The sequence below is a fragment of the Pseudophryne corroboree genome, chromosome 10, assembly GCF_028390025.1.
Source record: "Pseudophryne corroboree isolate aPseCor3 chromosome 10, aPseCor3.hap2, whole genome shotgun sequence".
NCBI classification, from domain to species: domain Eukaryota; kingdom Metazoa; phylum Chordata; class Amphibia; order Anura; family Myobatrachidae; genus Pseudophryne; species Pseudophryne corroboree.
In genome coordinates, this window is record NC_086453.1 from 237987231 (window position 1) to 238002852 (window position 15622).

The window sequence follows — 15622 nt, forward strand, 5'->3', positions numbered from 1 at the left end:
GGAAAAAGTATGGAGTATTGTACAGTACAGTATGTGTATGGAGACGCAACTACAGTAATTGTGTAAAAGGAAGAATGTACAGTACAATGCATAAACACCGTGCTTTTAAAATATATGAGCGTCTGAGTTCGCTAATGCATAATGGGAATGGAGGACTAGCAGGAGGCGGAGGAAAACACCGTGCTTTACAAATGCGAGCGTCCGAGTCCTCTAAGGCATAAACCAACAGCAATGGGGCGGGGGCCGGGCGCTGTTTGCAGTACTTTCACACATGAAATTGGAAATCTCTCATGAGGCGTCGTGGGCTAGGGGTGAAGGCTCCCACCTCCCTCGCTGGGAGTCCAGGGTTCGAGACCTGATGTGCTTTCTTTCTTTTTTTTTTTTTTTTCTGTAATAATGCACTGTATTATTTTATTTACATTGTAAGACAGTCAATGGAAGGATGCACACAGGTTTCACATAAATCAAAGTACATCTGCAGGAGCGATTCTTTACGCTAAATGCACCTAAACAGCGGGAATGAAATGAGTGTATTCTGACGCTACCAACTGAGCAAAACAGTACTGTAGATCTTCAGCGTTTGTGCATTGCACAGGACCTGAATTTCCTCCCTGTGCAGGCCCCCAGGGGGGAAGGGCGATGGGGGTAGGGGGGAGATGATGGAAAATACTGTGCCTTTGAAATGCAATTACATGAGCGTCCGAGTACACTACGGCATACTGTAAACCAACACCAATGGGAAGGAAGTGCCAACCTTATTTTTAATGTGTTCCCGTGACATTCACTTTAATAAAAAAAAATTTCTCTCCAATACAGTACATCCAATGGAAGGATGCACACAGGTTTCACATAAATCAAAGTACATCTGCAGGAGCGATTCTTTACGCTAAATGCAACCTACAGTACGGTACTGTAAGTGAGCAAAATAGTACTACAGTGGGCGTTTGTGTATTGCACATGACCTGCATTCCCTCCCTGTCTACTGCATGATCTGTGCAGGCTCCCATGGGGGAAGGGCAACAGGCTAGCAGGAGGCGGAGGAAAACACCGTGCTTTACAAATGCGAGCGTCCGAGTCCTCTAAGGCATAAACCAACAGCAATGGGGCGGGGGCCGGGCGCTGTTTGCAGTACTTTCACACATGAAATTGGAAATCTCTCATGAGGCGTCGTGGGCTAGGGGTGAAGGCTCCCACCTCCCTCGCTGGGAGTCCAGGGTTCGAGACCTGATGTGCTTTCTTTCTTTTTTTTTTTTTTTTCTGTAATAATGCACTGTATTATTTTATTTACATTGTAAGACAGTCAATGGAAGGATGCACACAGGTTTCACATAAATCAAAGTACATCTGCAGGAGCGATTCTTTACGCTAAATGCACCTAAACAGCGGGAATGAAATGAGTGTATTCTGACGCTACCAACTGAGCAAAACAGTACTGTAGATCTTCAGCGTTTGTGCATTGCACAGGACCTGAATTTCCTCCCTGTGCAGGCCCCCAGGGGGGAAGGGCGATGGGGGTAGGGGGGAGACGATGGAAAATACTGTGCCTTTGAAATGCAATTACATGAGCGTCCGAGTACACTACGGCATACTGTAAACCAACACCAATGGGAAGGAAGTGCCAACCTTATTTTTAATGTGTTCCCGTGACATTCACTTTAATAAAAAAAAATTTCTCTCCAATACAGTACATCCAATGGAAGGATGCACACAGGTTTCACATAAATCAAAGTACATCTGCAGGAGCGATTCTTTACGCTAAATGCAACCTACAGTACGGTACTGTAAGTGAGCAAAATAGTACTACAGTGGGCGTTTGTGTATTGCACATGACCTGCATTCCCTCCCTGTCTACTGCATGATCTGTGCAGGCTCCCATGGGGGAAGGGCAACAGGCTAGCAGGAGGCGGAGGAAAACACCGTGCTTTACAAATGCGAGCGTCCGAGTCCTCTAAGGCATAAACCAACAGCAATGGGGCGGGGGCCGGGCGCTGTTTGCAGTACTTTCACACATGAAATTGGAAATCTCTCATGAGGCGTCGTGGGCTAGGGGTGAAGGCTCCCACCTCCCTCGCTGGGAGTCCAGGGTTCGAGACCTGATGTGCTTTCTTTCTTTTTTTTTTTTTTTTCTGTAATAATGCACTGTATTATTTTATTTACATTGTAAGACAGTCAATGGAAGGATGCACACAGGTTTCACATAAATCAAAGTACATCTGCAGGAGCGATTCTTTACGCTAAATGCACCTAAACAGCGGGAATGAAATGAGTGTATTCTGACGCTACCAACTGAGCAAAACAGTACTGTAGATCTTCAGCGTTTGTGCATTGCACAGGACCTGAATTTCCTCCCTGTGCAGGCCCCCAGGGGGGAAGGGCGATGGGGGTAGGGGGGAGACGATGGAAAATACTGTGCCTTTGAAATGCAATTACATGAGCGTCCGAGTACACTACGGCATACTGTAAACCAACACCAATGGGAAGGAAGTGCCAACCTTATTTTTAATGTGTTCCCGTGACATTCACTTTAATAAAAAAAAATTTCTCTCCAATACAGTACATCCAATGGAAGGATGCACACAGGTTTCACATAAATCAAAGTACATCTGCAGGAGCGATTCTTTACGCTAAATGCAACCTACAGTACGGTACTGTAAGTGAGCAAAATAGTACTACAGTGGGCGTTTGTGTATTGCACATGACCTGCATTCCCTCCCTGTCTACTGCATGATCTGTGCAGGCTCCCATGGGGGAAGGGCAACAGGCTAGCAGGAGGCGGAGGAAAACACCGTGCTTTACAAATGCGAGCGTCCGAGTCCTCTAAGGCATAAACCAACAGCAATGGGGCGGGGGCCGGGCGCTGTTTGCAGTACTTTCACACATGAAATTGGAAATCTCTCATGAGGCGTCGTGGGCTAGGGGTGAAGGCTCCCACCTCCCTCGCTGGGAGTCCAGGGTTCGAGACCTGATGTGCTTTCTTTCTTTTTTTTTTTTTTTTCTGTAATAATGCACTGTATTATTTTATTTACATTGTAAGACAGTCAATGGAAGGATGCACACAGGTTTCACATAAATCAAAGTACATCTGCAGGAGCGATTCTTTACGCTAAATGCACCTAAACAGCGGGAATGAAATGAGTGTATTCTGACGCTACCAACTGAGCAAAACAGTACTGTAGATCTTCAGCGTTTGTGCATTGCACAGGACCTGAATTTCCTCCCTGTGCAGGCCCCCAGGGGGGAAGGGCGATGGGGGTAGGGGGGAGACGATGGAAAATACTGTGCCTTTGAAATGCAATTACATGAGCGTCCGAGTACACTACGGCATACTGTAAACCAACACCAATGGGAAGGAAGTGCCAACCTTATTTTTAATGTGTTCCCGTGACATTCACTTTAATAAAAAAAAATTTCTCTCCAATACAGTACATCCAATGGAAGGATGCACACAGGTTTCACATAAATCAAAGTACATCTGCAGGAGCGATTCTTTACGCTAAATGCAACCTACAGTACGGTACTGTAAGTGAGCAAAATAGTACTACAGTGGGCGTTTGTGTATTGCACATGACCTGCATTCCCTCCCTGTCTACTGCATGATCTGTGCAGGCTCCCATGGGGGAAGGGCAACAGGCTAGCAGGAGGCGGAGGAAAACACCGTGCTTTACAAATGCGAGCGTCCGAGTCCTCTAAGGCATAAACCAACAGCAATGGGGCGGGGGCCGGGCGCTGTTTGCAGTACTTTCACACATGAAATTGGAAATCTCTCATGAGGCGTCGTGGGCTAGGGGTGAAGGCTCCCACCTCCCTCGCTGGGAGTCCAGGGTTCGAGACCTGATGTGCTTTCTTTCTTTTTTTTTTTTTTTTCTGTAATAATGCACTGTATTATTTTATTTACATTGTAAGACAGTCAATGGAAGGATGCACACAGGTTTCACATAAATCAAAGTACATCTGCAGGAGCGATTCTTTACGCTAAATGCACCTAAACAGCGGGAATGAAATGAGTGTATTCTGACGCTACCAACTGAGCAAAACAGTACTGTAGATCTTCAGCGTTTGTGCATTGCACAGGACCTGAATTTCCTCCCTGTGCAGGCCCCCAGGGGGGAAGGGCGATGGGGGTAGGGGGGAGACGATGGAAAATACTGTGCCTTTGAAATGCAATTACATGAGCGTCCGAGTACACTACGGCATACTGTAAACCAACACCAATGGGAAGGAAGTGCCAACCTTATTTTTAATGTGTTCCCGTGACATTCACTTTAATAAAAAAAAATTTCTCTCCAATACAGTACATCCAATGGAAGGATGCACACAGGTTTCACATAAATCAAAGTACATCTGCAGGAGCGATTCTTTACGCTAAATGCAACCTACAGTACGGTACTGTAAGTGAGCAAAATAGTACTACAGTGGGCGTTTGTGTATTGCACATGACCTGCATTCCCTCCCTGTCTACTGCATGATCTGTGCAGGCTCCCATGGGGGAAGGGCAACAGGCTAGCAGGAGGCGGAGGAAAACACCGTGCTTTACAAATGCGAGCGTCCGAGTCCTCTAAGGCATAAACCAACAGCAATGGGGCGGGGGCCGGGCGCTGTTTGCAGTACTTTCACACATGAAATTGGAAATCTCTCATGAGGCGTCGTGGGCTAGGGGTGAAGGCTCCCACCTCCCTCGCTGGGAGTCCAGGGTTCGAGACCTGATGTGCTTTCTTTCTTTTTTTTTTTTTTTCTGTAATAATGCACTGTATTATTTTATTTACATTGTAAGACAGTCAATGGAAGGATGCACACAGGTTTCACATAAATCAAAGTACATCTGCAGGAGCGATTCTTTACGCTAAATGCACCTAAACAGCGGGAATGAAATGAGTGTATTCTGACGCTACCAACTGAGCAAAACAGTACTGTAGATCTTCAGCGTTTGTGCATTGCACAGGACCTGAATTTCCTCCCTGTGCAGGCCCCCAGGGGGGAAGGGCGATGGGGGTAGGGGGGAGACGATGGAAAATACTGTGCCTTTGAAATGCAATTACATGAGCGTCCGAGTACACTACGGCATACTGTAAACCAACACCAATGGGAAGGAAGTGCCAACCTTATTTTTAATGTGTTCCCGTGACATTCACTTTAATAAAAAAAAATTTCTCTCCAATACAGTACATCCAATGGAAGGATGCACACAGGTTTCACATAAATCAAAGTACATCTGCAGGAGCGATTCTTTACGCTAAATGCAACCTACAGTACGGTACTGTAAGTGAGCAAAATAGTACTACAGTGGGCGTTTGTGTATTGCACATGACCTGCATTCCCTCCCTGTCTACTGCATGATCTGTGCAGGCTCCCATGGGGGAAGGGCAACAGGCTAGCAGGAGGCGGAGGAAAACACCGTGCTTTACAAATGCGAGCGTCCGAGTCCTCTAAGGCATAAACCAACAGCAATGGGGCGGGGGCCGGGCGCTGTTTGCAGTACTTTCACACATGAAATTGGAAATCTCTCATGAGGCGTCGTGGGCTAGGGGTGAAGGCTCCCACCTCCCTCGCTGGGAGTCCAGGGTTCGAGACCTGATGTGCTTTCTTTCTTTTTTTTTTTTTTTTCTGTAATAATGCACTGTATTATTTTATTTACATTGTAAGACAGTCAATGGAAGGATGCACACAGGTTTCACATAAATCAAAGTACATCTGCAGGAGCGATTCTTTACGCTAAATGCACCTAAACAGCGGGAATGAAATGAGTGTATTCTGACGCTACCAACTGAGCAAAACAGTACTGTAGATCTTCAGCGTTTGTGCATTGCACAGGACCTGAATTTCCTCCCTGTGCAGGCCCCCAGGGGGGAAGGGCGATGGGGGTAGGGGGGAGACGATGGAAAATACTGTGCCTTTGAAATGCAATTACATGAGCGTCCGAGTACACTACGGCATACTGTAAACCAACACCAATGGGAAGGAAGTGCCAACCTTATTTTTAATGTGTTCCCGTGACATTCACTTTAATAAAAAAAAATTTCTCTCCAATACAGTACATCCAATGGAAGGATGCACACAGGTTTCACATAAATCAAAGTACATCTGCAGGAGCGATTCTTTACGCTAAATGCAACCTACAGTACGGTACTGTAAGTGAGCAAAATAGTACTACAGTGGGCGTTTGTGTATTGCACATGACCTGCATTCCCTCCCTGTCTACTGCATGATCTGTGCAGGCTCCCATGGGGGAAGGGCAACAGGCTAGCAGGAGGCGGAGGAAAACACCGTGCTTTACAAATGCGAGCGTCCGAGTCCTCTAAGGCATAAACCAACAGCAATGGGGCGGGGGCCGGGCGCTGTTTGCAGTACTTTCACACATGAAATTGGAAATCTCTCATGAGGCGTCGTGGGCTAGGGGTGAAGGCTCCCACCTCCCTCGCTGGGAGTCCAGGGTTCGAGACCTGATGTGCTTTCTTTCTTTTTTTTTTTTTTTTCTGTAATAATGCACTGTATTATTTTATTTACATTGTAAGACAGTCAATGGAAGGATGCACACAGGTTTCACATAAATCAAAGTACATCTGCAGGAGCGATTCTTTACGCTAAATGCACCCAAACAGCGTGAATGAAATGAGTGTATTCTGACGGACTGTGCATCTTCGGTATTTGTGTATAGCATAAGACCTGTGAAGGCTCCCAGGAGGGAAGGGCGTAGGGCAAGACAGTGGAAAATACTGTGGTCAAAGAAAGGGCATATGTAAAACTAAGGGAAACTGTCACAAAGTACAGTAACTACAGTACTGTACGTTGAATGCCTGAGACGCACGACGTCTGAGACGCACGACGTCTGGATCGCTCATTGAGCATAAGGACGGTTATGGCTGCTGCACGGGACCGTCCCTATGCTCTAGGTGAGCTGCGTCTCCTCGTTCGCTGGCGGGACAGAACTCTCGCCAGCAACGAGGAGAAAGTCACAGCGTACCGGAGGGCAAGTAGGGCTATCCTCCGGACTTACAACCGGAGGAGGACAGTGAGGTCTCTCCAGAGGAGGTGGAGTGACCTCGTGAGGCGGACCCCACGACGCCTGCAGGCCATAAGGGATTGTAAGTACAGTACATTACTGTAGATTACTGTACTTTAAGTTACTGTAGTTACAGGTACAGTACATTATAGCAGGGGCTGCTGTAGCAGCAGGTATCCGGTCTATACAGCACTGTACAGTATTTGTGGTAAACAAATGGTTAAACAAGGACCAAACATTAACCCGGGTCAAAAGGTCAATTTGTTTTTTTGCGTCGACCTAGATGGTGCGGCTTTTGAAATTGGTTGACACCAGTTACTGTAGGTTGACATGGTCGTTAAGTTGACATGGAAAAAGATCGACATGCGTTTTACAAAAACAATTGTTATTTTTTTAAACTTGTGTATATACTGTACAGTAGTTCTTTACAATCCAGGTGGTCTACGATTGTGCAGTGTACAGTATCATGCAGTGTACAGTATATGCAATGTATCACAGTGTATCGTGCTGCGTAATTGCAGCGTGTCATGCAGTGTACATTCAGAATATGGTATTGTGCAGTGAGTGTAATACATAGTGAATCACATCGTGCAGCAGAGCCGGCCTTAGGCATAGGCAAACTACAGTAGGCAAATGCCTAGGGCATTTGCTATGCTTAGGGGCACCAGCAGCTTCTGCTGATTAAAATGATATGCGGCATGCCTATATTTTGCGTGACTGCGGCTGTATCTGTACCTGGCTAGGGCCAGCACTGTCGTGCAGTGTACTGTATACACATGTGGTAATTGCAGTTTTTTGTGTAGTGTACATTGTATCATATTTTGCAGGGAAATGTGCAGTTTGTCATATCACGCAGTCGTGCAGTGCATTGTGTGGTTTAATTGCAGTGTGCCGAAATTTGTGTTTCAGATAGTACAGTGTTCTAAGGGATGTTACTTTGGCAGAAATTATTCTAAGGGATGTTACAGTGGCCTAATGTGTTCTGACGTGCATTACTCTTGCATAAGGTTCATGACTGGCAGATCTCTACTTTGTGACGTAATGTGGATATACTACTGCACTACTGTGACGTACAGTAACGTGAATAAGGTGCTCTACTGTGTGACACAACGTGAATCAAGGACAGTACTGTGACGTGAATATGGTGCTCTACTGTGTGACACAACGTGAATCAAGGACAGTACTGTGACGTGAATAAGGTGCTCTACTGTGTGACACAACGTGAATCAAGGACAGTACTGTGACGTGAATACGGTGCTCTACTGTGTGACACAACGTGAATCAAGGACAGTACTGTGACGTGAATACGGTGCTCTACTGTGTGACACAACGTGAATCAAGGACAGTACTGTGACGTGAATACGGTGCTCTACTGTGTGACACAACGTGAATCAAGGACAGTACTGTGACGTGAATACGGTGCTCTACTGTGTGACACAACGTGAATCAAGGACAGTAATGTGACGTGAATAAACTGCACTACTGTGACATGACGTGAATAAGATGAATTCAGGTGAGTACTGCATCATCTGTCATGAAATCAATTTGTAATGTAATGAACAGTACTGAGATGGTTAAGGGTGGGAGGGCTGCATGCTGATGTGTGTCATAATGTTTATAAGGGCAATGCTTATGTGTGTTACAATGTCTATAAAGGTAGTGTTCTGTCTAATACCCTGGACCTACTGTACTGTAGCGATACTGTAAGTGTACTGTATGTCACATTTAGAAATGTGCCCCTTAAGTTTTGAAGACAGTACAGTACACTATGCCCTCCTGAGTGATTAGGTGCAGGGTACTAGAATGAACAATTCCATTTATTGTGATGTCATAAAGATGCTGTCAATGTTGAATTTCATTGGCTGTACAGTATGCTGCCATTATACTGTATATATATTTTTACAGGGCTGGTAGCACGACGTCACAGGAGGCGGGACAGGCGCCGCCAAGCTGGTAAGTATTGTCAAATACAGTAGTGTACAGTACATAGTGATTTCTATAGTCCCAACCCCCTGTCCTGACCATCACAGATAACTCGCTGCAATCCGTTAATGTTAAGAATGTCTGTTTACAAAACTAAATGTAAATATTAAACACAAAGTATAAATAACATTGTAGATAGCTGAATACCCGTGCTTCGCTACGGGATGAGGATGGTAAATTCCAGTGATAGTTGTTTGTTAATTTACGTTTGTTGGCGATCTAGTATATAGTACTGTATACTTTAAGCATACTGTATCTTGCTTCTCTGATGCAGATTGTTTATTGGCCGGACCCCTTTTTGGTCCTGGATACTGTGCAGTACATGTTTCAAATTGACAGCTTCACTTACAGTACTGTTATTTTTTTTCCCACAGTACCACCACCACCACCACCTGCTGCGCTGCCAGGTATTGTGTAACGAGAATTCTGGTGCTACTGTCATCGTTGTTACACTACTGTACATGTGTCCTGGATACTGTGCAGTACATGTTTCAAATTGACAGCTTCACTTACAGTACTGTTATTTTTTTTCCCACAGTACCACCACCACCACCACCACCACCACCACCACCTGCTGCGCTGCCAGGTATTGTGTAACGAGAATTCTGGTGTGACTGTCATCGTTACACTACTGTACATGTGTCCTGGATACTGTACAGTACATGTTTCAAATTGACAGCTTCACTTACAGTACTGTTATTTTTTTTCCCACAGTACCACCACCACCACCACCACCACCTGCTGCGCTGCCAGGTATTGTGTAACGAGAATTCTGGTGTGACTGTCATCGTTACACTACTGTACATGTGTCCTGGATACTGTACAGTACATGTTTCAAATTGACAGCTTCACTTACAGTACTGTTATTTTTTTTCCCACAGTACCACCACCACCACCACCACCACCTGCTGCGCTGCCAGGTATTGTGTAACGAGAATTCTGGTGCTACTGTCATCGTTGTTACACTACTGTACATGTGTCCTGGATACTGTACAGTACATGTTTCAAATTGACAGCTTCACTTACAGTACTGTTATTTTTTTTCCCACAGTACCAACACCACCACCACACCACCTGCTGCGCTGCCAGGTATTGTGTAACGAGAATTCTGGTGCTACTGTCATCGTTGTTACACTACTGTACATGTGTCCTGGATACTGTACAGTACATGTTTCAAATTGACAGCTTCACTTACAGTACTGTTATTTTTTTTCCCACAGTACCACCACCACCACCACCACCACCACCACCACCTGCTGCGCTGCCAGGTATTGTGTAACGAGAATTCTGGTGTGACTGTCATCGTTACACTACTGTACATGTGTCCTGGATACTGTACAGTACATGTTTCAAATTGACAGCTTCACTTACAGTACTGTTATTTTTTTTCCCACAGTACCAACACCACCACCACCACCACCACCACCACCTGCTGCGCTGCCAGGTATTGTGTAACGAGAATTCTGGTGTGACTGTCATCGTTACACTACTGTACATGTGTCCTGGATACTGTACAGTACATGTTTCAAATTGACAGCTTCACTTACAGTACTGTTATTTTTTTTCCCACAGTACCACCACCACCACCACCACCACCTGCTGCGCTGCCAGGTATTGTGTAACGAGAATTCTGGTGCTACTGTCATCGTTGTTACACTACTGTACATGTGTCCTGGATACTGTACAGTACATGTTTCAAATTGACAGCTTCACTTACAGTACTGTTATTTTTTTTCCCACAGTACCAACACCACCACCACCACCACCTGCTGCTGCATCCGAGAGCTCCGGAAGTGGTAATAATTACTTTTTGTTACAGACACACTAGTTTCCTACAGTATTACTGTAATTTTTGTATTTTACAATACTTGTCATCTTTTACACACAGACCGCCTCGTAATTGATACAGAGGAGGAGCTCATTCCCATTGATTCGGGGGAAGAGGAGCCAGATTATAGTAAGTACAGTAGGATTTTCTCAAGCCCATTCTTAAAAGTATTGACCAAGTCCACTTTTATTACTTTTCAGGCAGGGAATTCCAAACATGTACTGTACAGTATTTCCCTCACTGTGAAGACCCCTTTTCGCCTCTGTGCGAAATCGCCTCTACTTCAACAAGAGTTACTGTGCACGTGTCCTCTGTGTCCATCTTATCAAAAACCGTTCCTGTGTATTGTCCCCTTACTGTATACAGTATATTTGTAAAGGTTAATCATGTCCCCTCTTAATCTCCTCTTTTCCAATGTAAACATGCCTAGCCTGCCTTTCCTTGTATTCCATCTTCTCAATCCACTTCATCACTTTGGTCGCCCGCCTCTAAACCTTTTGTAGTTCCACGATATCCATTTTGTATTATGGTGCCCAAAATTGTGCATCCGACCCACCCTCCACTAGCCTAACCCTCCAATCATACTCTGAATCCACACTCTGCATTCTGAATGTCGGGATCCAGACAGCAGGTCTTTTAAATACAGTACTGTATGTCCCCTACCGCTGGACAGTCATTCTGCTCCTACTGTATTATGAATATATCTCTGCCTCCTGTAGCACTGTACTACTGTGCAATTTTGTAGTAACTGTACTCTACTGTATTTTGTTTATAATATTTTTTTATTTTCAACTCAGTAATTATTGACAGTGAGGATGAAAAACCCTCTCCCCAACTTGGTAAGTAAACTGCAGTATTGTACTGTACTGTACATTGTGTTAAACCAATGGGTTGGGTTTGCGTGACCAGCAGTCAGGATTCTAGCGGTCAGGTGACCGACAGTGGCATCCTGATTGCAGCAATCCCAACAGGGTGAGGTACGGTATCCTAACCCTCCTCCACTACCCCCTGATTCTGGCCTCGACATTCTCGTCTCTGTGTGCGAAATTTACTCTCCTCCTCCAATTCCTGACTGAATTTTTGCTTTACTGTATTCAACACAGAATACAAAAGTATATTTCATGGATTTTTTGCTTTCACAGGCCCTACACTGTCACAGGCGGTGGCGGAGGAGGAGGACCAGGACTCTATGTCCATCACCTCACTGCACCCATTAAGTAAGTCCAGTCCGGTACATCGTGCCTCTGTAGAGCCAGTTTGAGCAAGGAGAGATTGATTGCTTCTTTTTTTGGTGGGGGCCCAAACCAACCAGTCATTTCAGCCACAGTCGTGTGGCAGACCCTGTTTATATAACATAAGGGTGGTTGGGAGGGCCCAATCACAATTCCATCTTGCACCTCTTTTTTTATTTATTTTTTTATTTATTTATCTTTGCATCATGTGATGTTTGGGGAAAATTGTTATAAGGTTTGATGTAAAAAAAAGGTTAAAAAAAAGAGGCAGATTAGATGGGCAAAGTGGTTCTTACAGTATTTGTCATCAAATTCTATGTTTCTGTATGCAGACCCTCCAACATGACCCGCCGCACTGCTCTGTTTCTAGACTTCCCTCTTAATTTATGATTTCCATCACCTGTGTTGAACTAGTTATATGATAAGAAAGCTGTTTCTTCACAGGTGATGGCAATAATAAATTAAGAGGGAAGTCCAGAACCAGAGCATTTTGTACCATGTTGGAGGGTACAGTATGTGTATTTCCTGGAATGAACCTTTTTTTTTTTTTCACATTAATGTTTTTTTTCACAGGCCCTACACTGGAACAGGCCACGGAGGAGGAGGAGGATGATGATGATGCTGCTGCATTTAGTGGTAAGAATTATTACTGACATTGATCTGATGCCATCAGAGTAGCACTTTTCATCAGATTTTTCTGGCAAATGCGTAGAAATCGGATGAAAATTGTTTTTGTTTGAACTGGTGATATTGCCCATACAGTAGCAACCGATCACATCCCACATTAACATTTACAGTATCTAGTTACACTTACAGACGATAATACAGTACAGTAGGTAATATTTGATTGGTTGCTACTGTATGGACAACATCCTGTTCTAAAAAAAACACCCATCTTACTCAATTTCTCTCTCTCTCTCTCTCTCTCTCTCTCACCCCTTGTCACTGTCTCTCCATTCATCTCTCTAGATACTGTCAGTGATGAATTTCCCATTAGGCACGAGAGGCACGTACTGTACCTAGTGGCGGCATCTGTTTGGGGGCCTCAGTTGGATGCTTACAGTATGCTAATACTGTCATCCCAAAAATTACCACTACAGTAACTGCTAAATATTTTAAGTGTACTGTACAATATGCACATACAGTACAGTACTGTACAGTATACATAATTCAAAAGAAAAAAGAGTTGCTACTGTACCTTATTCTAGTCATAATCACCGGCATACGGGTCACTCACAAATTTTCTGATGGTCTCGGTGGGGTCCCTTGGAATCACCATGCCTGTCACAAGCATACCTTTTTTTACCCACCTGACACTGGGCCTGGACACTAGTGTACTATTACTATACTTTTTACTGTATACTGTATCTTATAATATTCTTCTCTTTTACCCACAGACGACGAGCCAGAATACATTTTTGGTAAATATACTGTACAGTAGCAATAGTTGGTACTGTAATTACAGTATTTTTTTTTCTCCAACATTATTTTAAGTCAAACTGATATGACTAACTGTACTGTATTATCTTTTTACAGTCCGTCGCCAACCAGTGGAGGAGACACCTGGTAATAAAATAGAAATACATAATGCACTGTACTGTATTCTAACTTACTGTAACATGTATAACACTGAGCTGATCATCTTCACACCCTCTGACATAACCTTACAGTACAAACTGTACTTTCTCTCCTTTTTCACCCTCTTCACTCCACAAATGCATGCTGCGTTTCCTGACTACTGATATAATAGTGTGTAGAGCGTAGCGAGGCACCGTGCCCACCGCGTGGCGAGCGAAGCAAGCATGCAAGGGGCTGCTTTCCGCTCGCCGCCCCTGTCGGGATTGTGTGGTCGGGATTCCGGCGTCTGTATTTTGACTGCCGGGATCCCGTCCAGCGGGATTACGTACTGATCTCCAGTCTGAGCCTGCCCTAGGCATAGGCATACTTGCCAAATGCCCAGGGGCACAAGCAGCTTCTGCTGATTAATATGATATGCAGCATGCCTACAGTATATTCTGTGCATACAAAATGCATTACTAATGTGCAGCATTATGTGTATACAGTACTTTGTTGTGTAACATATACTGTAGCAAGGGCACTACTGTGTGGTCTAATGTGAACAAAGAGCAATATGATGTGATGCAATGTGAATAAGTGGGAATACTTTGAGGAGTAATGTGGTACTATCATATGATGTAACGAGAAAAAGAGACACTATTGCATGATATGTTGTGAATAAAGTTGCAGTACTGTGTGGCGTCATTTCAGATTGGGGAATTACTGTGTGGCCTTGCCCCTTCCCAGCAAGAACATGCACCGTTTTGGGATGCACACCGAATGTGCACACTGTTGCTATTTTAAACATACAGTACAGTAAGTTGGAGGAGCACCAAAATGACGACTGCTATGGTTGAGGGGTGATGGTGCTGGGAAAGGGGTACAGGCTCAGAGGCGGAAATAGCATCTGTGCAAGGGGGCAGCATCCAAAAACTTGACTAGGGAATCATATTATTTATGGCTGGCTCTGAGTACAGTCCACTATTATGGATAGTACTCCCTACAACACCACCTACAGTACTGTAACCCTCTTTTTTCTGAAGCGGTCATGAAATGTCATGACTGCTAATACATACAGTAAATGTCTACAGTATTTGTACTGTGGTGTTTAATTCCTTTGACAATTTGTTTATGACCTATTGAAGCTAAACTCTTGTACAGTACTTTATATTTTGAATACCAGCAATACAGTATAATACTGTACCTACAGTATACAGTAATAATTGTTTACTATTTGAATGTGACTAAATGTTTTTTTTTCTCCAATATAGTGCCAATTATTTATGGGGGCCCCAGACAGGGGCAAGATAGGTGGGCTGGCCCAGAAGCGGGCAGGCAGCAGCCCACTTATACAAGAGGTAAACTAAAGCAATGTTTAAATTACCTCGACAGCATACAGTAGTGTTTGATTTACTGTACTGACAATACAGTACTGTACATTGTAAATAACAATATTGTCTAATATAGAGTAAAGTACAGTACTGTATTGCCATTACTACACTGTAAAGTATTCAGTATTTGTTTTGTAATACTGTCCTTTTTTTCCCACAGAACAGTTGCGGCGTGCCATCCAGCTCCAGCGGGTGGTGGTCCACCTCCTAGTGGACCACTATTTTAATATTTTATTAAGTTTTATTTAATTTTATTTAATAAAAAATTTTGTTCTTGTACTCCATTGTATAGTATCTTTTTCTACTGTATAAGATAGGCATACTGTACACCATACAATTATCTGGCAGATAATCTGCAAGATCTGGCTGTTTGTAATGAAATTCTCTCCTAATTTAGCTGTGGTGTACAGTACCTCCTGAGTGTGCTGGGGTGCTTTCTGGCCAGTTTGGGGTGATTTGGAGCAAGTTTGGTCGGCCATCTTGCCGACATGTGCTGTCGACTGTTTGGCAAACATGTGTTTTCACTCCAGCATGTGTGTGTCAGGCATTTTGTGTGTGTCAGGCATTTTGTGTGTGTCAGGCATTTTGTGTGTGTCAGGCATTTTGTGTGTGTCAGCCATTGCTGTGTGGTTCC

At 44.2% G+C, this 15622-nt stretch overlaps 1 long non-coding RNA gene across 1 annotated transcript; it reads left to right on the forward strand.

Annotated features, from left to right (window-relative positions):
• Window positions 1–13575: 13575 nt before the first annotated feature.
• Window positions 13576–15183, forward strand: LOC134965459 (uncharacterized). The gene is made up of 3 exons (XR_010188375.1): window positions 13576–13606; window positions 14869–14955; window positions 15149–15183. It is a non-coding gene; the product is annotated as an uncharacterized LOC134965459 (long non-coding RNA).
• Window positions 15184–15622: the final 439 nt, after the last annotated feature.